The 17,597-nt window shown below is 38.2% G+C and overlaps 1 pseudogene across 1 annotated transcript; it reads right to left on the reverse strand.

Annotated features, from left to right (window-relative positions):
* Window positions 1–79: 79 nt before the first annotated feature.
* Window positions 80–17,021, reverse strand: LOC149026066 (putative starch synthase 4, chloroplastic/amyloplastic; annotated as a pseudogene). Its single transcript, XR_016171480.1, has 16 exons — window positions 16,873–17,021; window positions 14,187–14,385; window positions 13,224–13,305; window positions 12,444–13,132; window positions 12,294–12,354; window positions 9,635–9,757; window positions 9,474–9,549; window positions 9,206–9,390; window positions 8,908–9,102; window positions 7,475–7,546; window positions 6,647–6,803; window positions 3,315–3,440; window positions 1,081–1,230; window positions 821–879; window positions 657–735; window positions 80–358 (listed from the first exon to the last, which is right to left on the reverse strand). The product of XR_016171480.1 is annotated as a putative starch synthase 4, chloroplastic/amyloplastic (transcript).
* Between the last annotated feature and the right edge of the window lie 576 nt (window positions 17,022–17,597).

Raw genomic sequence — 17,597 nt, forward strand, 5'->3', positions numbered from 1 at the left:
TGCCTATATACAGTAAAACCAAAAACTTCAGAACTCTTCATCATGTAGCATTTGGTATATCCGATATGAAATCTTCTAATTCCTATTCACAACCATTAAAGGCAAGTAAAGCTTTGGTAAATTCACAAATCCAACTTCCTGGGATGGATTAGCCAAAAAAAAGAACAATGGTTTAGGTATGTGTTTTCCTTGCATTATACTTGGCGCTGCGGACAGCCTTTTTGTAAAGTTCTTCATACTGTGAGGTAGATGACTCCCAACTAAAATCTATTTTCATGTTCTTCTGAACAAGCTGCTGCCACATCTTTCTGTTTTTCGTGTAACTGTCAAATGCACGTTCCAAGGCCTTATTTACACCCTATGAGAGTTTAAACAATTGCATGTCAAAATCCTGAATGGAATGAAATGAAATATTTGAATAGCATTATAATGTATGGTAATAATCCAAAACAGTCAATCTCAAGTCACGAATTCAGCAGACATTGCAACAACCGAAGGAACTCACTTCTAACTCCATTCTAGGAGATTAATACCATGTAAAATCGAAACCAAATCATGGTATTCCATATGGCTTATAGAAGCCTTAGATACATTAGAAATATTGGTGCCAAATAAGTGAAGAACAATTCCAACTCTAACATGTTAGCAACAATTACCTGCTCATCAGGTGCCAAGAATGTAAACCCATTGCGGAACTGTGGTGGAACTTTGTCATCATCAACATCAAAAACGCTACACAGATTTTTTACAGAAAGTTTATTTCCATCTCAGAAACAAAGTAAAGCATGAGATCAGAGTAAAGAGGTGAATAACATATCTGTCATTTAAACCCCCTGTTTTCCGTACAATAGGTATGGAACCATACCTCATTGCTATCATCTGTAGATAATTGAAATGTAGCAAACGCAAAAGAAAAACCCAATTTGCTATTGAAATGCATGCACGGAAAAGAGACGGGGCCACCTAAAGTGCTTCCTTAATTCTCAACCAGAAGGGATATTTCAAGAGACACTATAAATAGTTTGACAGCAATGCATGACTAAAGTTTGCTGCATGGGTTTAAGAGTATAACGATCATACCTGTGGAAGACCACATGGCTCAAAGATAGAAGGAACGATGAACATGTCAGATGCAGCATAAATGGCATGCGACAAAGCCTCATCATACTTAAGTATCAACTGAGCATTAGGGTTATTCTGAAAATGATTTGCAATAGCCTCCAATTCCCTCTACAAAAGTGAATAATTGGCTATGTCAGGCAAAGTTGGATAGATGAAACAACCGATCGACAGAGAAATTACAGAATATCTGATTTTCAGTATAAATATGGAAAATGCTATTCTTTCCCAGATTAGTAAAGAAAAACATGCTGAGCTTGTTCTTGAATGACTTCAAACAGCTTAGAGGAGAGAAAATATTCACGTCAACCCATTTGGTTGACTTTGATGTTGTGGTGCTATTGTGTGCCCTAGAACTCATCTCGACGTTGTGCACCCCTTCCCTTGCTCCCATTTTTTCCTCATTTTTTTGTCCCTTACATGACCCATATAGCCAAGCACATTAAGTTGGGTAAGAATGAACTGTTGTTGGCCCTTGGAAGGCCTTACCCTCTTCATCTAGGCTCTGACCACTTCCCCATTTTTAAGCTTTACAAAGCTTTCCTCAAAACTCATCCCTTAGGCATCAAAGGCCAATTGAAAGCCTCAAGAGTCCAAAAAGTACCAAGTACCCTAAGTGGTCAAGACTTTAAAGAGAAAGAGAGCAAGAGAGAGAGGTAGAGTTGGTTCTTTCCCCTTGACTTGGAGGTGTCCATGTTTGGAGCTAATAACCTTTCCTCTTTAAACCCTAATCCAGAATAGACCTTAGGTATAGTATCTTATACCCTAGTTATTTCAATAGAATGGACGAAATAGAGCATAATTTGGGGTAGCTAGCATAGAATTAGATCTAGGCAGCTAGCGTGTACAAGGGTAATGTGTAAGCTCCTTTTGATGTAGTACAGTAGTAGTGCACAATAACTAACCAAACATAGCCATGCATGTAGGTCTAGGACATACATAACTTGGGGGCTATTCAAACTTCAGCATATAGAAAGAAAACAGGCTTATGTTAGGCAAAGTGGGTACCCAACAATTTCCCACCACCAAGACGTGACTGCTTGCCCAAATCTCAGACCAGACCGTGTAAATCAGTTCCTTCCCCTGACCAGGGATTGAGTTCCTTTTTGTGGGTCCTAGGCCCTCAACCTAGGTGGTGACTCCTCATTGTGTTTCCCATTCCCCCGTCATCAAGCCCCATAAGTGCAGGGAAAATGACAGTAGCATAACAATGGAGTCCCAAGAATTAGGCCCATTGCGTCTAAGGCTAAAACAAGCTATGATATTATATTTTCTTTTTGGTGAATAAATGTATTAATATAAACACCCCAAGCGTACACGGAAGAGGGAGAAAAAGAGGCCGCGGGATGGGAGCCCAGACTAAGCAGTCCTAGGAATGTCTTAAGGAGGACTATCCTAGGGTTAACTACAAGAGGTTTGTGTGGATTAGAAAGAGTACACCTTATGGCTCTCCAAATCTGATCAAAGGATCTAGATTTGGCAGTCTATCTGCGTGTGTTACGTTCCATCCAAATGCAGGTGATGCAAGCACCGAGCAAAAGCTTCCCAGTGGTATCAGCAATCTCAGTTCCCCCGACGGTAAATATGTCTCAACTAAAAAATCCCTTATATCATATGAACAGACCTTGGTTCACCATGGGGTTCCCGTGATGTGTGATGATAGATGTTGAGGGTGCCAGTCTGAAGTGTAAGTCCAAGGACAGCCACTTTACGTGAAAATAGCTGAAACTCTATCCTGCCCCTCCTTGACCCTCTGAAAGTGAGACTTTCACAATTCAATGACCCTTAATCATTAAGTTAAAAATCAACATGGGCCTATTACAACTTGCAGTCATAATTGTTGCATCATGATGCAACTAATTGGTCATCTTAGTTGTATTTACCGATTATGATACCATCCAATATTTTTGAGAATACCTCTATATATTGTAACTTCAATGTAGTCATTAATGAGTCAGTAACGTGCTGATAAATTAACATTTGAGTCTGCTTCTCACTGTAAAGCACTGCATAACATATTCAGTCAGTCCTTTGGACAGTTTCTATGGTAATATTCATCATGATCTGGTAGAAAACAACAATTTCAACCATAAAAAGACAACTGAAGATGAATTGAAATTGAGGTTACATCACAGCAGATTTTCCAAGGTGAGACACCAGATTGAGGTACACAAGGGGAAGAGAAAAAAGATTACTTGAATATGTGGCACGGGGCTTGAACCCAAGAGTACAAACTGTCCTCCAAGCTCCACTGTCCTATATATTGCATGCCTGATAAGATGTACACCTTTCTGTGCTACCAGTCTAGTTATGCAAGCAACCTATTCCAAAAACAATCAGAATATCAAATTAAGAACACCAAAAAACACACTGGCAATTAAATGATTTCATTTATGATAAACCATGTGAACCTAGGCATAAAATAGGCACAATCAAATTTTGACGTTAGTCTGTTAACAAGTTCTATGAGTATCCTTGTTAAATAATATGCACTGAATCATGGTAGAACTTACTTATTCTAGAGGGGATTGATTCAGTGTTTCTAAGCACCGAGATAAGGGATTTATATACAACTGTCATAAAGAGAGAGGGTCTTAGGGTTAGGGATAATAAATGGGTAACTTCATAAAGGGTCACAATTATGATAGATGTAGCTTCGGAGAGTTTTAAGGAACAAAGAAAAGGGCAGAAGCTGATAGAGAGGATAAGGAACTGAGTGATGAAGGGTGTCTGACAGTCTGAGCTGGAAGATGATAGATTTTTATTAGGAGACTTACAAGTTGCTTGCCTGGTAAAACACGAGAGGATGTGCTGTATGATGGTTCCTTGAGATAAGAACTGAGAAACTAGAAAAATTAAGCAATTATGTTCTTTGAGTTGGAAACTGTGAAAAAAATAATATACTACAACCAAAACCAATGATAAAGAAGAGAAAGAGAGAAAAAAGAACCAAGAGAAACAGATTGACTAGGAGGAAGAAGGCTTATGATTGCATTAGAATTAGCACAAAGGTTGGTCTCAGGATGTACAGTCACATAATATTAGGGTGTTAGTTCAGTACATTATACATTACATCTACCTCATACCAGTATCCTCCCAAATACCAAAACAGTACAAGTATGTCATACCATTACTGTACGATATTTATTCATCATGTGAGAAGTTTCCTAATTAAAGTAGGACTTCTCTTTAAACTCCTATTCTAATTATGTTTTTGTTCCTTTATTTATTTTCTACCTTGTTTGTTTCCTATTTCAGTTCTAGATTGGTTTTCTTTTCCTTCCTGTATTTACAACTTTTTACTACTGAAAGTAGGACTTACACAAATTGTAAACTATAAATTCCTCACTGGGGACTATCAATAAACTCAATTTTCTCAGAGAAATTATCTCTCTATCAACAACATGGTATCAGAGATACGTTCAAATTTCGATCTCCTTTACTGAAGATATGCTGCTGAATTGATATTGGTGAAGATACTCCTCAAACCTAGATCGCAGGCTGTCTTCTCAAATCCCAATTGCTGGTTGTTTTTCTCTGAGTTAGCTCCTTGCTGCTGCCTGGTTCTTCTCCAACTCATGTGAAGATTTGGAAGTCACTTAAACCCCATCAATACCAAGTAAGTTGTTCCAGTTCTTTTGGAGATAGATCCGTAGCCGGTCTTACTCTTAACTTTAGAACAACCAAAGAGTAATTGATGGATCACTATTGCTGCCCTCTTTCTTCTTTTTTCAAGGTCTAAAATAAAATACACCTGGCCCAGTTCAGCCTGAACCTGTTCTCCTGATATACAAAATTTTACATCTTTTGGAGAACTAAACTAGCGGCAGGGCTAGGATTTTTTCTGCTGTACCGTAGCAGTGTTTTACCCCTTCTGCGATTTCCTTTTAGGGATGCATCTGTTCAGATATATTGGAAGTTGTAAATTTTCTCTCCCCCAACCCCCCCCCCAAGTTGCTTACCCTAAACTGGTTGTAATTTTGCCCTAGTTGTTACCTTTTACTCCTAGATCTGGAACCCTAAAGATGTGAAGAAGATGAGTACATCAGAATCAACTACAACAACAGAACCTACATCTACTACAGCTGAAAGTCATGATAAGAATGACAACTAGCCCCCTTGGTTCTCCACTTGCAATGCTAAATGGTTCAAACTTCTTAATGCGGCCAAGATCTGCCTACATTAATATCACTGGCCGAGGACTTCTAGGACATATTACAGGTACTAATGTGAAACTGAAAAACCCTGGATTAGCACAGGATCGATGGCTTGCACATGATTCTCTAGCAATGGAATTCCTAATTAGATCTATGAAACCAGAATTACATCAAACTTTTCTAATATTAGACACTGTAGTTAGTATTTGGTCTGCTGCTTGGAAGACTTATGGTAAAGTTGGAAATAGGGTCCTAGTCTATAAACACCGTAAACAAGTTTATGAAACCAAACAGAAGGAGATGACATTCTCTCAATACTACAACATTCTCAGTGCATTATGGCAGAAGATTGACAATTACAACACATTCAAGCCAAATAATGTTGATGACATTGCAGCCTACTGCAAACATCTTGAATGAGACCCAAGTATATGATTTCCTAGTTGGACTCAATTAGAGTATTATCCTATTCAATATAGATTCTCAGCCCGTGATCCCTTTCCCTCTTTAGAGGGACCATATGCCTTTGTTCACACCAAAGATTGTCATCATGCTGCAATGCTTCCTTGCTCTACACTTGACAGGTCAGCTCTCCAAACTCAAACTAGTAAAAAGACACCAAAAGAAATTATCAAGTGTGAACACTATGGTAAACCATGGCATACAAATGAAAGATGTTGGGAACTGCAGAAGAAGCATTTAGACTTTGAAGCAAAACACAAGGCTGGTCGTGGAAAGAATAGGGGAAAAAATAGGGCCAACCAAATTGAAGTTGAGTCTGCACCTTCTTCTGACAAGTTCTCCAATGATGAACTGCGAGCTCCCCATTGGCTACTACAAGCTATTCCCACTAACACTACTACATCTACAACTGTCTCTACTACTTTCACTAAATGGTAATCATCAAGCCCACTTTGGTAATTCTGATCTACCCTTTTGTGCTTTGACTGTATCCAACTCCTAGATTATTGACTCTGGAGCTACAGATCACATGACTAGGTCTTCCACTCAATTCCATCAACACACTCCTTTATCAGGAAGAGACAGTCCATGTGGCAAAATAGATCCCTCTCCTCCATTTTGGGAAAGGAACCATTCGCTGATCTTCCATGCAAATCCTTTCTCACCAACTAAGGTACAGGACAAATCCATGGGTTTCAAGGTTTATAATACCAGAGGCTGTCTAGCTTCAGCAGGAAAAAATAAAAATTCACCAAAGAAAACATTTAATAAGAAAGTTGGGGGGAATTTTCAGATACAAACTAGAAGAAGAAGCTAATTGGAATAAACAGTGTCATATAATGATATCTTGCATAACAGTAGGCCAACTACAGTACATGATAAATTTGTGGGTTTGAAGGTTTAAATACCAGAGGCTGTCTAGCTTCAGCAGTGGACAGTTTTAGATCATTTCTTAGAGCTTCTTTATTTTCAGCTTTCCCTTGAAGATAATCAGAACTATCCATTAAGAATTCCGACAAAATTTCTGGAGTAAGAACTTAAAGTAGCATGCAGACCATGTCCTCCCTGAAACAGGGCAGAAAAATGATCAGAAAAGAACAAAGCAACAAATTCAACAAATGGTAATAATGAATTGCTCCAGAGCACTTTAACAGAACACAATGCATTATCGTCCTGTTGCGAAATAAGAAAAAAGGGCGCAAGGGAATACACTATTTCATATGGATCCTTTACAATAATGGATCAGGCTAATCAACACAATGTTGTCTCATGTAGACTAGTAACGCAAATTTATTTGAACTGAAGTATTCCTTGCTGGTTCAGAGAAGGAGTAGGCTTGTCAAAGAAACCCTGCCAGCCTGGACTTGCTCAAACATGCCTGAGGGCCAGATAGGGCTTGGATTGAGGCCTGAATCCCAGTAGAACTAAGGCATCCCAGTATTATATAATACAAATTATTTAATTACATGAACATTGGGCCAAAACAATGTTCACGTGAATATGTTCCACATACCCCTGCAGTGTGGTGCAGCACATCTCTGCTCTTTGAGCCTACCAAGAACCACACCAACAAGGAAACAAAGATCTTTTGGGTTTTGAAATCTATCAGCAGAATCAGTCATACATGTCAGCAACAACCTTTTCATCAATACCATGATTCATAAACAAAACAAATGCTTGAAGAAGTAACTAGCATTCATATAGAATAGTATGCATCACCTACAAATAATTCCTACCTCTGCAGTCTGTACTTCCTTAGCATAGGTAGGTGATACTGTTGTCACAATGTTAGAGAACACAATGGCACCCTGAAAATGAATCACATACTTATATATAAAAGACAACACTTAAAATATAAAATAAATAAAAATTATATGCGGCACCCACTATTTTTGGTGTGAAACTAGTGACCGCCTACTATTATGCTGTAAATTACATGACACCCACATGGAAAATTATGAGTTACCCATAGTTAAGTCTTGTTGTTAAAATGGCTCGTAAAATTACCTAAATGCCCTTTGGACAATGAAATGACATAATTACCCCCATGTAATACCCTCCCATACCCAACCCTTAGGTGGGTGATGGGAGAATCCCTTCATCCATCTTCTACCTACACCTTGCCGGAAACCACCCCACCCCCTCCCCTTCCCCTTACCCCTGAGCTTGAATTGGACCCCGAAAAATTCTGCAACCATTGGACAGACAAAGCTCAAACTAGACCAAACTCAACATTGTTGAGAGAGAAAGAGTTTCAAAGACATTGATACCTTAGAGCCCGAGAATTTTATTCTGCGTGACCAAGTCAAACACACAGCATGATCTAGGGTTTCTATTTCCAAACAGGCAGATACAGAGAAAGGCAAGCACAGGATCAGACACGGGCTGCAGAAATATAAATCAGAAATGAAGATATTCCCACCACATCAACCCTTCTAAACAAACGGCCATAAGGTCGGTATTTTGGAATTCTTCTTCTGAAATGCTTTCAATCTTGGATTTTGGGTAGAAAAAACTGCCTTGAATCCAGATACCCCCTTCTCAAGACTCGAGTGAAGATCTCAAGTGGCAACCATGTGAAGATGTCCTCAAAAAGACAAACCAGAGTCGTATTTCATTGTAACTTGCATTTCGAGGATGTTAGGGAAACAGAAGTCAAAGAAGAAGAACATGGCTTTGCTACCTACGCAACTAGGAAGTTCATATTACCCATCCCCACCCCCAAAAAAAAAAAAAAAAAACTGCAGAGTTCAAAATTGAAGGATGGGGGTGGGGTGGTCGCTGGCAGGGGGAGGAAGTGGAGTGGTTTCCGGCGGTGGCGGTGGCGGTGGTCAGTGGTTTCCAGCAAGGTGTAGGTAGAAGATGGGTTCTCCCATCTAAGGGTTGGGTGTGGGAGGGTATTAAATGGGGGTAATTATGTCATTTCACTGCCCCAGAGGGCATTTGGATAATTTGAATTTTGAATGACTTAAATAAGGCTAAGGGCATTTAGGTAATTTTACCAGTCATTTAACAGAAAAACTTAACTTTGGGTAACTTGTAATTTTCCATGTGGGTGGCCATGTAGCTTACAGCATAATAGTGGGGAGGTCACTAGTGGGTGGCATGTAAAAAACTCAAAAAAAAAAAAAAAAGGACACTGTACTCAACAACAATGACTTGTGAATACCTTCACAGGATTGACTTTGTCGAGGTCTGAGTTATCCTGCATCCTATCTGGTTTGGTTAGCCGGTGAACATCAAGGCCACAGGATCCTAACTCTAAAGCAGATGCCTTCCCTTGATACTCAAAGTTTTGGCATGTAAAGCATATTCTAGCTAACCCAAGTTTTTCATGAAAATGTAAGTCCCAATAAAGTGGTGCCTGCAAAAGCAAGATGTGATCATCATTTAGAACATCCAGGATAAAAACAAAAAGCCACAAACATGACACCCATGATTAATATCTGAAAGTTGCTTGTCCGTACAACAAAAGCTGTCTGCCAATCATGGCAGTGGATTATGTCTGGCTTCTTGCCAGCTTGAACGAGGAACTCAAGTGCTGCACGGCTGAAGAAAGAAAAATGTTTGAAATCATCATCCTCCCCATAAAATTGCCCCCTCCAGAAAAACTTAGCTGGATGATGGGGCTCAATGAAGTAGACAGGCAAACCTGCAAAAAACAGAGAGTTTAAGTCAGCATTTTTCCTCTTCTTTCCTGATGCATCACCCCCCCCCCCCCCCAATTCTCTTAACCTTCAACAGTTCCAAACCAGACTTTATTCTTGAATAATTGGCCATCAAATTTTGACTCCACAGCCACATCTAAGGCCTGCATAAGCATAATCATTAAGAAAAGTAAGTACATCACAAACTAATATTTATAATCTCTAAGCCTCATTAAACAAATATCATACCCTCAAGTCAGCAATACGATCATATTCCATGCAATCATACTTTGGAAGAATGATTTCCACAGCATGTCCTTTACGCTGAAGCGCTTTACCTACACCAGCCACAACATCCCCCAAACCACCAACCTTTGAAGCAGTCCAGTAATTTAGTAGCATGTAAATGTAAATCCAATATATTATGACATATCACAAAGAAATACAGTCTACTCAACACCAAGGGTAATATTAAATTAGCACTAGATGTTATATTTATTATATACAAGAGAAATAATGATAAAGAGAAAAAGCAAGGTCAACATTTGATGGGAAAAAGGATGCTAAGTCAATAATTTAGCTTTTAATCTATCATTCTTGTCTATAGGGGTAAAAGAAAGATAATTTGATGCAAATCCTTCAATATGACAAGCACAGAACATTTTGTCCATGCAAAATCTAAGTATGGACTAATGAAGCATTTCCAACTACATGGTTGTGTGATGAACCATGATCAGCCAAAACTGATCCACATAATTTCTCCTTCAACTACATTCTGTTGACATAATTCATGAGAAAGCTAAACTACGGTCAAAGGATGCAAGCGCCCCAACTCCATGAATGATGTATATCACAAAGGTACACACGATTAGGAAAAAGAAAAAAAAAAAGAAAAAGAAACCCCATTCTGCAGTATGCTACATTGAAAATATCAAATGTTTCTGTACCCAGTTTTCTAGTCAAATATATAAACTCCTGCTTATATAAAAATCCTGTACTGAAGTTTATTCTATATTTAAAGTGTTAAATGTTTCTCCTCCAGCTTTGTAACCAATAGATAAAGCTCTGTTTATATACAGAGAGCGAGCAAGTGAGAAAGGAAATTTGTCCTCAACCATATCTAGTTCGAAAACTTATCGCTTAAATTGGATAGCTAAGCATCACATTGAGCAGAATAAATGTCTTAGATATTTTCCTGTTCACATGGTACTTCAGACCAGTTATATTCAATGTGGAGAATTTAAATGTATTGTTTGCAGAACTGCCTGTGTCATAAATTTTCATTTGTTCATTGAAAGAAAATTACCGCAACACAAAATTCAGAGAAGAATATGGTCCAATTGGAACAGAGCCTCGGATACACAGTTCTTTCAAATTATTCTACATGGTGAAGACACTGCAGAAGTAGACTTCAAACCTGGGAAACAATCAGGAGATCGATTGCCACCAGAAGTAATACAATGATTAAGACAAAATTAGATAGCTTGGGGTCTTTTTACATATGAAAGAACAACATAAAAGGATAAGAAGAAAAAAAAGGGAATATAGGAGAAGAACAAGAATAACGGGATGAACTATCTCAGCCTGAGTCTCTCAACCACAGCTTTCTCAGCTGTTGAACACAGATTTTACTCCATAACTGAGGCTATTAGGCGAAATATTCAACTTCTATGAAGTTTTTTGTCCAACTGGGTTAAAAAGACCTAATAATTCATAGCTTGGCTAAAGCTCTTACAACAAATAGAAACTTAAAGAAAATAAAAACTACTAATAAAGGCTAAGCAGCCACAAAAAAACCCTATAAACGTCAAAATGGAGACTCCTGAAGTAGGAACTACCTGAGTTTCTATAACAGTAAAATAAAATATACTTTCTAAAACTAAAATAGAAACTTGGTTCACCATCTCCATAAGGACAGCTTAGGATAGAACCTTTCTATACTTGATGGGGCCCAAAACCTTTTACAAAGCATCTCCAAACAAAATAAATATTGGTTGTAACACTGTTCAGGTGAACAGTGTTTATACAGAAATTTGGTCATCTTTATTCTTCATCAAGTAGTACTGCCTTATGTGATGCCCCATTGGACCAACAAAAGGCTCATCACATCATCAGGCCAGGCAGCCTCTCAGCAATCCCATCCGACAACCCTGCTGGGCTGGTTTTGAGGCTTGTTCCTATGGGTAGGTATAAGGTATGGGCTTTTGATCTACATCAGAAAATGATGCAGCAATGTGCCTAGTTATGAATATATGTATGGAAGTTTCTTTTGTTTCTGACAGAGACCTTCTACTATCAATTTCAAAGTATGTAAATTCTCACTTCCAGGTTTCTTGCACAATAAATTATCCCCGGCTTTTGATGATTGTTATCTAATTTACCTTGCCATAGAATACCAAATACTATGATCAGTCACGTAACTCCTCTTACCTCTCATCATGAGGTTGAAAGATCCCACTAGATGACTAAGTTCTTAGATGATGTTCTTAGCTTCTCAAAGTAATTAAAAAAAATAAGGAAAGAAATAAATATCATAGAAATTAGTCATCTATGTATGGAGAATCTTGTTGGCACTGAATTTGGATGCAGCAGTACTATTGTAAGGCTTTTGCCCTTTGACTCTTTGAGTGTTACGAATTTCTTTATATGAGGGTAAACCATGTCATTCACATGCACAATAACAATTACAATTGAAAAGGACACTAGATAAGTCAGGTCAACTTATTATGCAAGTAACTTTTTACCCTTTTCTTATTTAAGTTTTGGAAATAAGACAAAGGTCAATCAAACAAAGGTCACAACTTCAGACCACACTACCTTGGTGAAAACACGATGCCTCACCCTTTATGTCCATTTCAGAATATTTATATTCATATTCAGGAGAATAGTAGAATAAATCCAAACTTACTTTTGCAACAGGTGCCATTTCAGCTGCAATATGGACGATATGCAATCCAGAACTACGTGATCTACAATACAAAGAAGTTAACACAAATATTTCACTGCTAAGAAGCAAAAATGAAAAAATATATAAAATAATAAATAAAATAATAATTACCTTGTTGATGGCAGTCTCAGGTACATACCAAATATATCACGTCTACTTTTGTCCTTGCATGCCAAGTATGCAGCATACATTCGTTTATCTCTGTTCAATGCAATTCGTCTCAAAATTTTCGCAGAACGGGATGATATTATCTTCTCAAGAAATCAACGATCTGTTAGAAGTAACAGCCGGTTCCAAAATTCCAATGGTATATCATCCACAAGTTCATATTGTGATCTTCTCTGGATTTCTTCATCTATACTATTCAATGCATATAGGAATTCCATCATTGATTCTTGGCATAACTCCAAAGTAGGAACGTACCACCAGGTTAGAGCTTTCAAGGCACTCTTCCAAAAGTCTAATCATCTGTTGCGGAAGCTCATTATTTTGTTGCAATTCATCCGATGATGTTCGAAATGCATCTGCTTTTCGTAGGGATATTTCCATCATATCAATTTTCTTCTGGAGTTCATGATTTTTCTGTAATTCTGAAATTGCTTGATCTGCTTGTTCGGTTGTCATCTTGAGCAATCCCTGCAGACTTCCCAGCTTCTCCCGTGGGTCTATACCATCAAATTCCACATAAGAAAGTTTTGAAACATCTTCCTGAGCAATCATAAGTTTAGCCTCCAAGTCCTTCAAAGCAGCCTCCAAAGAAGAGCACTCTTTCTCCAGCAACAATACACGTTCATGTGCTTCTATGGTAGAAATAAAACTATAAAAACTAAGGACCTACAGTAGAAAATCATAGCAAAGAAGTCACTGGAGATAAACGGTGAAATTGCCTACTTTTTTCAGCATTCTTCATCATGCCTATCAAATCCTCAGGCCTAACATATGACAGTTCCTCTCCACCATAAGCTTTTTCTGCCTGTAGGACAACAAAACACAGTTCCTATTATAGCCATGCATCCCATTCATAAGTAAGAGGAGGAGCAGATTGACTAGCACAATAAAATGGCAATTATATGGTAACTAGGGGAAATTGAATGATAGGCCTTTGAGAAAGATCCAGTAATTTAAAAGTAGCACAGGTGATTTTTAAGAGTCCGATGTAGTACTACAAGAAAAAAAATCAACATAAAGTACTTAATAAGTTTCAATGAGCTTTCATTATATGTAAAAAAGCACTTAAATCTGCATTAGCAACCAAAGAACATGGGAAGTTCTATGGTGAGAAAGGTTAAACCATACATAAAATGAACATTGCATCCAGGTGAAGGAAAGACCCTGTGGTGCAGGCATGATGCAACAGACCCATATATGTCTTCCTTTCTAGTGGGGCATAAGTCATAACATCCAGTGCTTTAACATAGAAATTAGCAGAAAAAGTACAGAAAACACAGCCTAATATACGTTAATATACAGTTCACATTAAACATTCCTTTCTCTTAACAGCATCAACCATGGCCATCCTTCATCGAATCATATCATGAGTGACTCTAGCCAGTCAAGGAAAGGTGTTTTCTCAGATTTGTCATTCAACTAACTCTGCCATGCAATGCTTTTTTCCTCACAAAAAATGTTTTTGGAACTGGTTGACAGCCAGTCATGCAGCATTTATTTTTTAAGAGTAAACTTAACAAGTTCAAGTAGTTCCCATGCAGTTCCCATATCCATTCAACCTCTCTTATTGGCCAGACTCTCCATAAGCTTGAGTTATGATAACGAAACAAATGAAAGAATTGATTTAGTCATCAAAACAATAGGCTTTATATATCCGAAAACAGACATTTTTCTGAAGAAGAATACCATAGATTTTTCATTCACAGAAGTTGAACTGTCAAAATTAGTCTCAGTATTTTCAAGATTAGACACCGTATCAACTTCAGGACTGGTTGACATGGCTGCCTCAGGTAAACTTTTAATGGCATCTGAAGTAGCACTTTGTACTTCACCATATTCATCGTCACTTTGCTGGAAATTTTCTTTCATTGCAGGCGGCTCAGCACTGAAAAAATGATAATACATTGTCAATTTAATGAACAAAACAATTTAACGAGTGTTGCAAATTCAATAATTACATTTTTTTTTTGGTAGTCAATTCAATAAGTACACGGTGGTAGAAGAATGGATTTCTATCTCCACTCACATTTCACCATAGACAGGAACATCAGCATTTTAACATGAGTCTTTCCAAAAAGTATATTCACTTCCAGCAATTGAATGGTTACTTCATCATTTTATGCTTAAGAAACTAGAACCAATTATATTCAACAAAACCAAAACTCATTCATCACTATCTGGTCCAGTCACTTGTATTTAACAGAATCGATGCACTTTTAGAAAGTAACTAAAAATACAAAGAAAGGTACATAGAAAAAAGTGGAGTGTAGAAAAGAGCTTTAAGGTGACTTTCCATGTTTTGCAGCCCATAAAGAGCCACTATGCAAAAAGTAATTTCTGTCCACAGTTTATAAGTTGTTAAACTACGATTTTCTATTGAAACTTTAAAATTTCGCCGGAAAATCGTCGATTTTCCGGCGAAACTTCAAAATTTTTTTTTTTTTTTTTTTTAACGATCGTGAAAGAGACAGTAGGAGAAGAAGAAGAAGAAAGAAAGAGAGAAAGAAAAAGAAACAGAAGAGAGAAGGAGCAGCGGCAAGGAGAAGAAGAAAAGAAAGAGAGAAAGAGAGAAAGTAGCAGCAGGCCAGCCTGCTGCGGCATCGGCGAAATCTCGCCGAGATTTCACCGGTTCGCCTGGTTCGCCATGGCGAATCCCGGCGAGATTTGGAAACAATAGCTCTTTGACAGTTCGGAAGATAACAACAAATCAAGAGTTGTGCAATAGCAGAACAAATAGCACAGGTATCACATTCTTCATTTAATGTTTCTCAAATATGGAAGGACACCTACATGGTTTATTAGAAAGATCACTGAGGACTTTTCTTTTAGAGTTCTGATGCCTTTTCCTTCTTCCCATAGTTTATCTAGGAGTTCTGAGTAGCTAAGCAGAATTCCAAGATTCTTGTGAAAGAATAAAATAAACTTGGAATCGACAAAGAGACAAGGAAATACATATAGATGTCTATTTAATATTTCAACGCTTTTTCTAAATCCAGTAAAGAAAGTAAGAAGTAAGAACCTGAAGGTCCTCGAACGATTCTTCCAAGACATTGGCAACAAGCGAACAGGAGTTGCAGGCAGCCATGGATTGGAGTGATTAGAAGACCTAAAACCACGCCAACCATTCCCAACGTAAAGGCTTCAACCCAAGTTACCCAACGAGAGAAACAGAGACAAACCTAACGAGAGAGAGAAAGAATGAACGAAAACGTTTCTTCGCTTCAACCCAAGTTACCCAACGGTGGATCTCTGCATGAGTAAAAGCAGAGTGGGTCCTACTATTTCTATCCTGTCCGAGAAAACGAAATGCGCATGCGAGACGCCGAGACCTTGACAAAGAATCGATGGACCGGAAAGGACTGACCAAAGACGATTTTTAATAGAGGAAACCGGAAGAAAAAGAGGAAAAGCCAGACAAAAAGAATTGTCTCCTTTTCTCCAGGCAAAAAGCTGACCTTTATCGAAATTTCTTAACATGGAGCATTCAATGCTAGTTTCTTATTAAGCGATACGTTTTTCTGGGTTAAGAATTTAATTAAGGTATTACTCAGATTAAGAGCTTTCGTACGTGGGGTGCACCGTGCACTTAAGGAATCGATGGTTTACCGAAATGAAAAATAAATTAAAAAAATAATTAAGGAATCTGTGATCCATAAAGTCATGAAAGATGCTTAACGTGAACTCAAATTCAAAAATATAAAGTTCTGAGGTTTTGCCACGTAACTTTTTTACAGCACCCTTTCACCCTGGATATGTCGATAATTTAATTAGTTTAACAAGTCAACTAATACAAAGATACACGGTTGAGGGTTAACGTAATTTTTACAAATAGCAGCTTTGATCTGCCATGTATCTAGCACAGATGCCAATCTAATTCCCTGGTAGTTGAGCTCCAAGTTAAATTTTCACATTAACATACAAAATTAAGCTTAAATACTATTACTGAAATCAAGATTAGAATGAGAATCAGGTCCTGCAGGGGTGCTCTGTGCAAGTACAACATTTTGCATTGTGGGCTCATCATTGTTCCTCTACTGCTTCAAATCGCACAGAGATTCAACCATGAAGAGTGGAGAAACTAGGAAATGGTAATTTTTTTTTCCCTCAAACAATCAGAACAGAATAAAAATGAATCTACAATATCGGGAACCTGTTGAATAAATGTATGGGGGTCCCAAATAATCTCCTAGTCTGAACAGTACATAATGAGTTGCATGCTGAAACCAAACAACCCGTATCATTCAATCAATTGTTTTCTACAACTTTAAAAAGCATCTCCAGGCACAGATCGAAGCAGAAGCACTAAAGCTAAAGCTATCCAGCATACAGATCTGCTCTCTTAGAAAACAACTGTATCTAGCATGGTCCCCACATGCTCTTCCAAGTTCCAAGTGCTAGCTTCTTGGCATCCTGTCGGCCTACATTTGCAATGGCAAGGTTCTCAGGAGTCAGGAGGCAGTTCATCACTTCATCCTCTTCTTGAACCGCCTTGTACTTGTACTTAATGGCCAGGTTCAGCATTTCCTGATCACAGCACAACTAATAAAATCAGTTTCTAACTGTGGCGACAACTTGTCAACTTCAGCATTATTATACCTGACAACCTGAAAAACCTGGCAGGGTTGGAGCCGCTCTTGGGAATAATGAACTTGATCAGCCAAAAGTTGTGGGGTCCACGCGGGAAGATGTAGAAGTCTAGAAGAAAACGTGAAAAGTTGATTTGCATGATGATAACATGGCAGGTGGCGATGGATTTAATATGGTTCTAATCCCAACAGCAAGCTCTCGTGGTGGAAGAAGATCCAGGCCGGATTTTGCTTGGTAGCAGTTCCTACGTGGCACTGCTCCAAGCAGTGGACGATGAGATTTCAATTTGAAATTTGAATTAAATTTTCACTGTTGATTATCAGCATGTGCAATAAAAGTCATTCTAAGTGACTTTGACTCGGTTTAAGCAGCTTTAACCCGGACTGCGGATCAGCTAATTCCGAACCAAAACAAACCATATGATTAAAGTGGACTTTAACATTGGATTGATCCATCGTCTTCCCCAAGAAAAAAAAAAAACAAGAACAGCATAAGCAAGGGAAACTGGGG

Source organism: Hakea prostrata, chromosome 2 (assembly GCF_041222555.1).
Source record: "Hakea prostrata isolate BN-2017 chromosome 2, UWA_Hpros_2, whole genome shotgun sequence".
Lineage (NCBI taxonomy): Eukaryota > Viridiplantae > Streptophyta > Magnoliopsida > Proteales > Proteaceae > Hakea > Hakea prostrata.